The 12,587-nt window shown below is 33.1% G+C and overlaps 1 long non-coding RNA gene across 2 annotated transcripts in view; it reads right to left on the bottom strand.

Moving 5' to 3' along the window:
- Window positions 1-2,772: 2,772 nt before the first annotated feature.
- LOC138918798 (uncharacterized) overlaps window positions 2,773-12,587 on the bottom strand; it is a 177,579-nt gene continuing 167,764 nt past the window's right edge. The window contains exon 4 of one of the 2 annotated variants that reach the window (XR_011428558.1): window positions 2,773-6,937. This is a non-coding gene — a long non-coding RNA (uncharacterized lncRNA). The remainder of the gene's footprint in view (window positions 6,938-12,587) is intronic. The other variant, XR_011428557.1, reaches the window with a different exon arrangement.

The raw sequence follows: 12,587 nt of genomic DNA, 5'->3' as shown, positions 1-12,587 counted from the left end.
AGTGTTTATTACATGTGATACACTCCATATTTATTTACTTGTCACCTGTAACCATCACTACTATGCACACATATGGAAGCAGTGATAGTGTATGTTTCATCCACTGTTTTAATTAACGGAGCTTTTGCAATATGTTATGTTTCATGATTAATTACCCCCTACAGCTTCTGCTTTTTCATTTCCAAATTTTCTGCTTTTACTTCCTTATTTATTTTTCTTCATGTAAAATTCATTTTCAGTTTCTCTAGTTCTTCTCCATTCAAATAAGGCAGTAGATTATTATTGAAATGATATTTAACTTGTGCATAAAACTTAGGAAGAATTCATATCTTCATGGTGTAGAGCAGGAGTTTGCAAACTATGGCCCATGGGACATATCTGGCAAACCATCTAGTTGTGTATGGCTTGTGAGCTCAGAATGTTTTTTATATTTTTAAAGGGTTGTTTAAAAAAATTGTATTTGGCACAAAAAGCCCAAAATATTTACTTTCTGGCTCTTAATAACAACAATAATAACTTGCCAGACTGTTATTTTAGAGTCTTTCTACCAAAAAATGTGGCATAATCATTCATTTACTTAAGTCAGTATTCTGCAGCTAATGAAAGCATTTAGGTCAAAAGTAAAATAAAATAAAACAAATAAATAAATAAAAAGCATTTGGGTCTAGACTGGTTGAGTTCAAATGCCGTTGCTGCCACTTACTACATATGTAGACTTCCAAGTTGCTCTGAACCTCAGGTAACTTATCTATAAAATTGAAATATTAAAAATAGTTAACTCATAGTGTTGTTGTGAAGATTAAATGTGCTAATATATGCAAAGAACTTAGAAGATGAGTGGAATAAAGTAAGAGTTCAATAAGTTCTATTGATCGCTGTGTTGTGTTGCTCTTTAAAACAATATATAACACTAAAGATAAAGGGAAATTTCATAACATGGCTTCAAGACATCTAAAGCAAATTTTAATATAACTAAAAAAATAAATGTATGGTAACCATAGTTGGAAATTTTAACCCATTTCTCTTAGTAATTGCTAGAATAAGGAGACAAATCTTAGTGGGGATAGAAATTTGTTCATTATTATTTACAAACTTTACCTAATTGACACGTATAGAATACTACACTTAATAAAGGCAAAGCATTTTCTTTTCCTTTTCAAGTACATATCAAACACTTGCTAAAACAGAGCATATGCTGGCCCATACAGGAAACCTCAATAATTTTCAAAGAGATGAAATCATACAATTGTGTTGTCTGATCATAGCAGAATTAAACTAGAAACAATAAAGATAACTAAAACTTCGTTCATTGATAACTTACTTTCATTCATTCACAACCAAATGAATGAGCAAATTCATTTTCAAACATTGACAAAAGAAGAAATATAAAATCTGATTAGTCCTATATCTATGAAGTATACTGATTCTGTATTAAAAAATGTCTCAAAATGAAAAATCCAGGGCTAAATTTATTCATTGGTGCATGCTTCACCTCCAAGTTTTCAAAACTCTGTGGAAATTCAGTATAATCCTAATACCAAACTTTAAAACAATATAACAAAAATAAATTTACATGTCCATGTGCCTTTTGAAACAGAAGCAAAAATTAACAAAGTATTAGTAAATTGAATCTAGTGACACTAGAAAGATAGGTCATAAAAAGTGGGGTTTATCCCACTAATGCAAGTTTTCTTTAGCACTTGAACATCAGCAAATGTGATTCACCACATTAACAGAGTGAAAAACAAAACCATATGATCATTTCAATGGATACAAAGAGGATACGTGATAAAATTCAACACCCATTCATGATCAAAGAAACAGAGAATAGAATGGAACTTCCTTAATTTGTTAAAATCTATTTACTAAACTAAAAAACTACTAAAAACCTTCAGGGAACATCATAATAATGATGAACTATAAATGTCTTCTCCATTAGACAGTGAACAAGCCAAAGATGGTGACTATGAACCATGGTTTCAATTCTATTTGCAAAGGGAAGAACCAACTAATTTTACTAGTCTTAATTTCCATTCATTTTCATTTCTTAGTTTGGTAATTTACCCTCGACACTTTCCCAGCTATTTTGTAATTAGATTAGTTAAATGTTTATCTACTTTATTTTCTTTTTTCCAAAGAATCATGTCTTGACTTATTCGTTATTTCTCATATTTCTCAATTATTTCATTATTTTCAGCTTTTATATTTAATAATTCTTTCTTTCTGTTTCCTTCAAGTTCACACTGCAGTCTTTTTCTATCTTCCAAAGTAAAATGCTTAATTCACTTAGTTTTATTTTACTTTACTTATTTTATTCAAATTTATGATTATGTTTGAGCAGTTGTGTGTTTGAAGAAGTAATTTTACATTTTCTTCTCCCAGACCATAGACATTGGCATCTAGACAGCTGTATAGGTCAGAATCTTTCTCCTCCACTGGCTGATTGCAAACACATCTGTGTGACTCCTCATTCACTGTCTTGTGCCTCATTTGGGCCAATCTACAGCTGAGAAGCTCCTGACTCCAGCTGTTCTCACTTCTCTATTCCCATTATCCCAAACATGGTATTGTCAGTTTTGTTCTAGAGTGTATGCCACACACTACAAAGAAATTTGCTTTAAGAAATTTGTTTCAAACCTTCAGCCATGGGCATTGTATTCAGCCATCTTTCTTAACTTTTTTTTTTCACTTTATTACATTTGCAATTTAGGGTTATAGATGAGCCTTGGCATTGTTTAGTAATTGCAACATGAGCCAAATGGCAACATCATAACGAATGTCAGAATTTATTTCAGGGTATACCAAGATATCAGCATTAATATGGCTTATTTTGTAAAAATCTGTTCAGAGTTCACAAAAAAGTAAAACCAAACAGTTAACACATTTCTAATAAATAAAGATATAAACATATTATAAAGCATCAAGTAAAACCGTAAGTTGATAACAATATGGGCTTTGTCTTATAGAGTAGGAGAGAGAGGACTATTGGGTCCAGGGTATGCAGATCACCAAGATGGTGATTCCATGCACTGGTCTTGGTAATCCCGTGTACTCTGTTCCCAATTGATCTGCTTCTCCTGCTCCACCAGGGCGTCCTGAGCTCCATCCTCTGATCAGCTTGGACTCCATTCAAGTAGCCAGTGACAATGAACTGGGTCTCCCTTCAGACTCTCCAGGGTTAATTTGTGGAAAAATACAGCAGTGACTGAAATCCCGGGACTGGCCACCCCATCCTAGGCCAGGGCCTTCCTATCTTGACCCCTATTCTCCATAATGCCATGCTCCAAACTTGTTTTGGGCTTTTCCACCTAGATTGGCTCAGTATCCTTCAACACCACGTACCTGAAAACATTGGTAGGACTGTGAATGTAGGACAGGAATAAGCAAGGTGTGGGAGAGTTAAGGCAGAGGGTAGTAAGAAGACTGAGGAAGATAAAGAGCCAGGAAACAGAGAGAATGGTGAGGTGATGCTGTAAAGCTAATTACAAATACCTTTCTCTGTAATCTTTCCTTTCAAATAATCCTATCTTGCATTTGATAATTCGGGGGATATCTTTTTGAACATTTGTAAGAAAAATTAACTGTGTGCTAGTAGTCAGAAATAGTGTCACCATCCATAATCTCTCCCTTATTATAAGGGTTGGAAGTCTAAAAATTCTACCACATTTCCCAGAGTGCTTATCAGCATAGTTCCAGGCTAGATTTTGCCATTGAGAAGCAATCGAACAAGATTTGGAAAGAAAGAGAGAAGAGGAAGCCCTTTTCCCATTTGGAGTAGCAGTGGGTAAATACGTGTGCTTTAGAAGATGCTAACATGAAACATTGCCAGTGACATCCGAGAATCCTTTTGCAATGTAACTCAGTTCTGCAAATAACTCAACTCAGGGATGTAGAAAGTTGATAAAAACCATTTTGGTTGTTTCCAGCTATCCCTGTATATCCTGATATCCTAGAACTAGTGTGGCTTTCCTGAGCTTTGTGCCTATGGCCCTCCGATAGTTTTATTAGCTTCTAATTGCCTGTTTTAAATTCCTTCCTGTTTGAAACACTTGGAGAAGTTTCCATTTTCCTGACCAAATAATAATGAATACAAACTACAATACATTTATTGACAAAAGTTCTAGATATTGTTTCAATACAAGCATTTACTTTTGTTTCCCTTTAAATTCTTCATGTATAGGTTAAGATTCTGATGGAATGTTAAATGTTAATTGTAATTCCAAATGATCATATTCCATATGTTTAGAAAATATTTAAATGAGAATAAGAATTATTGTAATTTAAACTTTGCTGTAGCACAATACGGCTCCTTTTGCAATTCTAGATCTTTTTGCACAGATCTGTCTAGAATTGAGACCGCCCATTAGTTTGCGATTTTTACACATAATAGAGTCATTGATCCTGAACTTCAGATGTAAATGATTCAGAAATCAGGTTTTAAATTGATGAAATAACAGTATTACACTAAGAAAAATATATATATTAAGAACTTAAAAAACTATGGTTTACTGGAATGCTTAAATACTGGAACTAGTATTGTAATCACTAATTTCAATCAAGATGGAATTTATATTGTTTTTATTTTCCAAGATATTTATTGGCGACTACTAAGGAGATCATAGAGAAATATTTCTTGCTGGTTTGTAATCCATCCCACCAAGTGTGCCCAGGTAACCAGTCATTTTGAATAAGATTATACCAATCTGGACCTGAATTTTTCTGTAGCTAAATTTGAAGAGCTATCACCCATTTACTATTAAATAGGTAATTACTGAAAGAATAATTTTAAGGTTTTTATCATATCATTTTTAAAAAGTTATATTTAAAACTATTTCTATTCTTAATTCATAATAAATTTGTGGAAGAAAGAAAATTGTGTAAGAGAAAGATAACTTGGAAACAGCATCATAAGAGAATCTTTCATCTACCCAGACTGTTTATAAGCTTTAATAGCAATTCAAAGTGTCATTAAATCTAATCAATGGGTTAAACAATACATTAAATTATTTATGTATGAACAATCTTTGGCTTTCTTGGAAATATGTATAACTTGCAGGTACTTATACCTAAACAATATACAGTACTGCACTTAAATAATACATTACACATGTATTATAAAAACAAAAGGACACGTTTGTTTTCAAGCAACAAATTTTACAACAGCTTAAAGTGATTCTTGAGAAAAAACATGTTTGAATCAAAACTCTTTATCTAATGGAAACATCAGAAATGTTAATTATTCTGTAGGGGAACATGCTGATGAGCTTGACAGAAAAATAAGATAGGAATGATGTTAGAAAATATAAATTAAATAAGATTTTACACTTTTTTCACATATCTCAAGGACTAAATCATTTACTTCAAATTTAGTTATTTTTTAACGTAGAAATTTTACTAATTCAGACCACACACTATACTTAGTGACTTTTTTCCATTGGACACAACCAACAGGGTCTTCTGGGAAATATTATTATGGCTTCAACCTGTTAATTTGACTGGCGACTGAAGCCAGGTTTTAGGATGTTGGAGACATTAATACTTTATTTATAAATCCGTTTTAGAGATAATGAGTAGAGAATGTTCATTCATTAAAGAAATTGTTAAGCACTTTATACAGGGAGCGTTCCCATCTATAGTTTTCCACAAAACAATAGGGATGTTTACCAAGTGGTTCTGATAAGTGAATATTATTTGAGGAACTATATTATATTTCATCAGTTTACAGAAAGAGTGTAAATTGTGGAAGACATAGTTTGAAATAACATGATGTTGATTGTAAAAAAAAAATTATTAATCCCTTCAGTAGGCATTATTCAATGACAGTTTCTTTCTGCATATCAGATAAGTGGTATTCTTAACATTTTCAACTTTTTTCCTTTACATATTTGTCTAAATCATTTTGTTTCCTATTGTTGAATTTCTATTGGGAAGCCAAAGAATCTTCATATTTCTCTCCCACCTCATTAAATTTTCATTTGAAGAGTTATTAAAGCAATTCCACTTCTGTCAAAAATCAAGTCTGCATATAAAATTTGTTCAAAAAAGATTTAAAATTATGGAAAGAGAGCTGGTAAGGCAATCCTGGTGAAGAGTATACCCAGGGTTGGAAAACCAAGCTTAACGAACACTGAAATAATGGGAAAAGATGACGTAAAACAAATAGGGTCTTAACTCTACTCCATACACCAACATATTTAAAATCAAAAGGAGAATATGATGTTTTTCTATCAAAACTAAGTTTTTCTAATAAATCAATCCATTTATGATGTGAAAGAAAATAAAATAGTGAGAGATATCATTGAGCATAAAAATATTTCCCCATTTTTTTAATTATACAGGCTATGTATTTAAAATAGAAGTCAACAGAGCTGCCAATGACACAAAGTTGTAAACTTGACTCACCCGCTTTATTTTTATCAAAACTCGTCCTCAGGTTGAATAATGTATTCAGCTCCTGAATATTTTTTACAAGTTGTAATACTATAATAATAAAAATTTGAAAAATTATTCTAAAGGAATCTTAGTTTCTTACTCAAACTCACTTTCATTAAACTAGTAAAACATCCGACTTCTAGGAACCAATTTCTGTAGCTATTAATGCTCCTCTCATAAAACACACCAAATCTTAGTGACTTGATTCTTTCTTATGCATCTTCAGGTTGGCTGAAGATAAGTTGATTTAGGCTGGGCTCAGCTACACTGGTCTGGATTTGGCTCCAAACTGTAGATTGGCTCTATATCTACTCCAAATGTCTCATTTAATTTGGATCAAGAGGTTAACTGCAACATGTTTGTTCTTCTGTTGTGGATGCCAGAAAGTAAAGAGGGCAAGCCATATTGTGCCAGAATATATCAAGTGTTTTCTTGCATCACATCTTCTAAAGTCCTGTTGGTCAAAGCAAGTCACGTGGTTCAGTCCAAAATCATGTGTTGAAAACTGCAAAGTCAGAAAGCAAAGGGCACAGATGTAAAATAGGGTAAAGAATTGGGGCCAGTAATTCAATCTACACTATATAATATGAAAACATAGAGTTGGAAATCCATATAAGTATTAAAACAATACAAAGTTGGGGATATAGTAATCATGCATTTGTTAAGAGTCAGAGAGTAGATTTATAATTCTTAAAATTAATGTAATAAAAAGATACCAATTATCTACAATCTCTTTCTGAAAGCAGAAACAGAAGGAATACTTCCTAACTTATTCTATGAGGCCAGCATTACTCTAACACCAAAATCAGACAAAAATACTTCAAGAAAGAAAAGCTACAGATAAATATCTTTCATGAACATAGATGCAAAAATTCTCAACAAAGTACTAGCATGTTGAATTCAACAATGTATAAAAATAATTGTACGCCATAACCAAATGGAATTGGTCCCAGGAATACAAGGCTCATTCAACATCCAAACATCAATCAACATAATCCATCACGCTAACAAGCTAAAGAAGAAAAATCAGTGATCGTGTCAATAGATGCAGAAAAAGCATTTGATAAAATCCAAAACCTGGAAATAAAAGGTAGACAGATTGGGAAGGAAGAATTAAACTGAATTTGTTCACAGATAACATGATTGTCTTTATAGAAAATCCCCAAATAATCAACAACAACAAAAGAACTCCAGGAATGATAAACAATTATAGCAAGCTTGCAGGATACAAGTTTAATACACAAATGCTTTCCTATCTGCCAGCAATGAAAAATTGGAATTTGACATTAAAAACAAAATGCCATTTGCATTAGCACTAAAAAAACGAAATGCTTAGGAATAGTTGTAATAAATTGTGTACAAGATACAAGGAAAACTATAAAACTCTGATGAAAGATATCAAAGAAGACAAATAAATGAAGAGATATTCCATGTTCATGGATAGGAAGACTCAATAATATTAACATATCAGTTCTTCCTAACTTGATCTATAGATTTAATGCAATCACAATCAAAATCCCAGCAGTTATTTTGGGAATCAACAAACTGTTTCCAATGTTTAAGTGGAAAGCCAAAAACACAAAATAGCCAACACAATACTGAAGAAGAACAAAATCAAAGTACTAACACCATTCAATCTCAAGATTTAGCATAAAGCTACAATAATCAAGAGAGTATGGAACTGATGAAAGAATAGACAAATAGATCAATGAATAGTATAAAGTGTCCAGAAATGGTCCCACACAAATATAGTCAACTGCTCATTGACAAGGAAACAAAGGCAATTCAGTGGAAAAGAAATAGTATTTTCAAAAACTATTGGTGGAAAATCAGATATCCAAATACATAAATAAGTAAATCTAAACACTGTCATTATGCTTTTTACAAAAATTAACTCAATGTAAGATCTAAATGTAACCTGCAAAACCATAAAAATTCTAGAAAACATAGGAGAAAATCTGCATGACCAAGGATTTGGTGATAATTTCTTAGATACAACACTAAAAGCATGATCCACGGAAAGAAAAACGATTGGTAAATTGGACTTCATTCAAATTAAAAACTACTCTGAGAAAGACACTGTTAAGAGAATAAAAACAGGAGCCACAGATGGAAAAATTTTTGCAAAACGTATATCTTATGAAAGATTTGTATACAAAATATCTAAAGAACTCAAAATTTAGCAATAAAAAAACAATTAAAAAAGGCAAAAGATCTGAACAGACACTTCACCAAAGAAAATAAACAGATGGTAAATTAGCATAACAAAAGATGCTCAACATCCTATGTCATTAGAGAACTGCAAATTAAAACAATGAGTTACCACTACACATCTATTAGAAGGGGTAAAATCAAAAAACCTGACAATATCAAATAACGGCAAGAATACAGAGCAACAGGAATTCTCATTTGGTGCTGAGGGAAATGCAAAATGGTTCAACCACTTTGGAAGACAGTTTGACAGTTTGGCAGTTTCTTACAAAGCTTACATAGTTTTACTAAAGAATCCTGCAATCACACTCAGAGGTATTTACCCAAATGAGTTGAAAACTATGTCTGTACAAAAACCTGCACATGTATTTTTACAGCAGCTTTACTCATAATTGTCAAAAACTGGAAGCAACCAAGGTGTTCCTCAAAGGATGAATGGATAAACAAACTGTGGTACAGTCCAACCACGGAATATTATTCAGCTATATAAAGCAATGAGTTTGATGCCACAAAAGTATGGAAGAACCTTATGCTTATTGCTAAGAGAAGGCTTATACCTATTTCTAAGACCCTTATTCCTACTGCTAAGAAAGCCAGTCTGAAAAGGCTACATAATGTATGATGCAACTACATGACATTTTGGAAAGGTAAAACTACAGAGACAGTAAAAAGATCGCTGGTTCCAGAAGCTTGAGGAGAGAGGAAGAGAGTTGAATACATGGAATATGGGATTTTGAGGGCAGTGAAACTATTCTGGATGATGTTGTAATGGTGGATAGGTGACACTACGCATTTGTCAGAATTCATAGAACTGTACAGCACAAAAAGTGAACCCTAACATAAATTATAGACTTTAGTTAATAATAATGTGTCAGTATCAGTTGATTAATTGTGACAAATGTACCACATTAATGCAAAATGTTAATAATAGAGGAAACTGAGCAGAGGAGAAATGGACTATATGGGAACTGTGTTTGATCTGATCAATTTTCTGTAAACCTAAAATTGCTCTAAAAAATTCTTTTAATTAAAAACATTAATGTGGCATAAACATGAATAATCAGATACACTGAAAATTTATCGACTAGCATATAGTTCCCAATTTACAAACAGGTCACATTCAAAAAATGTTTTTAATTATTATTCACATGAAACTTTGCATACAATTTTCTTTGTAAACAACGTAACAAATAGTAATTTGAGATTAGTGCAACGAAATATATTTAATCTATATTATGCCAAAATGAAATTTACTAGAAAATATTATTATTATATAGATAATAAAACAAAATATGCTAAAAGCTCAAATATAACCATTTCATTTATCTTAAAATATTTTATTAAAGATACACATAAAATTAGAGACATTTGGACATCAGTTATCAACATGTTCTTTGTGCATTTCCTTCTGATAACAACAGGGATGCTTAGGATCTTGTGTCTCTTGCTACTGCTCTTGCTCTAAACCAAGTTGAGCAACTTCCACTGATCCTTGGGACATAGATCTTTTTTCCCCCTACAAGTTTCTGGGGAGTGCTGGGGGAAGGATGTGGCCAGGTGGGAGGAAATACTGGTTTTCTAGCAATCACAAGCCCATCGTCTCTCCAGGTTCAGTGGATGAGCCTCCTAGTTCTATAGGAACCAGACCACCTAAAGATGGCTCTCAATGCAGGAGGATAATAAGGGTCATTGTGTAACTTCTCCCTAATTCATGAAAAGGTAGGAGAGAGAATTCATATGCATCTCATCATCTCCTGCAGTATAGGTATCATTTCTGCAAGAAGGTAATGATGGCAATGGTAGGAACACAGTCAATTAAGATTTCCCCCATCACCTGTTCAAATTTACATTGTTCTCCCATGTGGATGTTCATAAGTCAAATGCACCTTCACCCCCAATTTGCATAAAATTGCAAAAAAGGGAATGATGCCACATTTTAGTAGACATTTTTCCTACATTTATTTGGACACATCTTTTTTCAAACATGTTCAGATCTCAGACCTACAAACTTAATATCTGAATTCAGAATTTCATAAAGCAACACAGTAAAATTTTTCTCCTTAAACATATTTACATATATAAGATACTTTGTCGTATATTATCCTATGGAATTCTCAGGGCAACTTTGCAATGTAGATAGGGTGAATATTATTGCCCTCATTTTATTAAAAAAATAATTCACCCAATAATGTCCTAGAACTCAGGGACATGTCTTTTCACTCTATGTGCAATGCTCTTTGCTTTCCGTGGCACTGCCTCCTTGCTAAGCACTCTTTTATAAGAAGAGAAGAATGACTAAAGATTATGCTTTTAGATTTTAAAGATTGTGATGACTCATTTATAACAGCTAGTGTTTTGGGTTTCTTCCAAAAGGAATCTGGAGAGTTCATTATCCATGCTTCATCAATTACCATTCTGTATACTTATTTGTAGTTTAAATTTTTTAATTAAATATTACAGTCTAATAACATGATTTAATTTTTGTTTCATGTCTCAAAAGGCAAAAAAATACAAGTAGGTAAAATGTTCACTAATTATTCCTATCCTCAGAGGTAATAACAATACAACCTGTGATTAAATGCAGATGTGCTGGTTTTCCATTTCTTTGGAAATAGAAGAAATTTGGAGAGAAGAAATTTTTTAAGTACCAAATTAAGTTAAATCACAAAAGCACACCATCTACTCATATTTGAATAAAATATATTGAAATAGTTACTTGAAACAGGAAAGTATGAATTGCTTATTTAGAGAAGTAATATAAGTTGCACATAAATAAGTTTTATTTTCTTTTATTCATTTTCAAGCAATTATACAAGATTTTGGGTTTTTTCATGGTCACTTTTCATGGAATTAATTCATAAAGACTACTTTAGACATAGGTGGCAGATGTTATGTAGCAGGACAGGACCTCCAGCAGCCTGGGATATGAGGAGGGTGTGAGGTCACAGTGGGGAGCAGAGCTGGGGGTGGGTGGAGCTTCCAGTGTTTGTGGTCCCAGGCTTATCTGTTGCATTTTGTAGATTTATCTGCCCTTTTCTGTTTCCATTGTCATTTCTTCCGCTAGTTCAGACGTATGTCTCCTTCCCTTTCTCAGTGAGGAAGACTCAACAGGCCATTATTGGCTTTTAAGATGGAGGGGGCCACAAGCCAAGGAATTGTAGGCAGCCTCTAGAAGCTGGAAAGACCAAGGAAAAAGATCCTCCTCTAGAAACTCCAGAAGGAGTTTTAGCCAGCGAGACCCGTTTCAGACACTGACCTCCAGAACAGTAAGATAGTAAATTTGTGCTGTTTTAAGCCACTAAAATTTGTTAAACAGCAATAGAAACTAATACTCATGGCTTCCATATATCTCTAAAATAAACTAGGTAGCTGAAAATAGCAGAAATTTATTCTCTCACGGTTCTGGAGGCCAGAAGTGTAAGATCAAAGTTTTGGCACTGCTGCACTCCCTGTGAAGGTTCTAGACGAGAATCCTTCCTTGCTTGGTGGCTACAGGCCTTCCTTAGCTTGGGGATGCATAACTCCAATCTGTGCCTCTGTTTTCACGTGGCCTTCTTTCCTGTGTGTCTTTCCCCTTCTCTTCTCTTAAAAAACACTTAAAATTGGATTTAGGTTCTATGCTAACCCAGGATAATCTCAGCTTGCGATTTTCACCTTAATTATATCTGCAAAGACCCTTTTTCCTAATAAGGTCACACTGACACATTCTGGGTAGACATATCCTTTGGGGTGCCACCATTCAACACACAACACTAGCTTTATGTTCCTTATTATCTGTGAATTTTGGTTTTATCATCAAAACAAAGAAAGAGAAGTAAAAGGAGCACATTTAGATAAACATTGATTGTTTTTAACTTTTATATACCCTTAGTTTGCAAAAATTATAAAATCACAATAACTTGCACTGATGAGGGTTTGGTAACAGTAACTCTCATAGACCATTG

Source organism: Equus caballus, chromosome 18, assembly GCF_041296265.1.
Source record: "Equus caballus isolate H_3958 breed thoroughbred chromosome 18, TB-T2T, whole genome shotgun sequence".
NCBI classification, from domain to species: domain Eukaryota; kingdom Metazoa; phylum Chordata; class Mammalia; order Perissodactyla; family Equidae; genus Equus; species Equus caballus.
The sequence above is the reverse complement of the archived record's forward strand: the minus strand, read 5'-3'. Positions and strand labels throughout refer to the sequence as shown.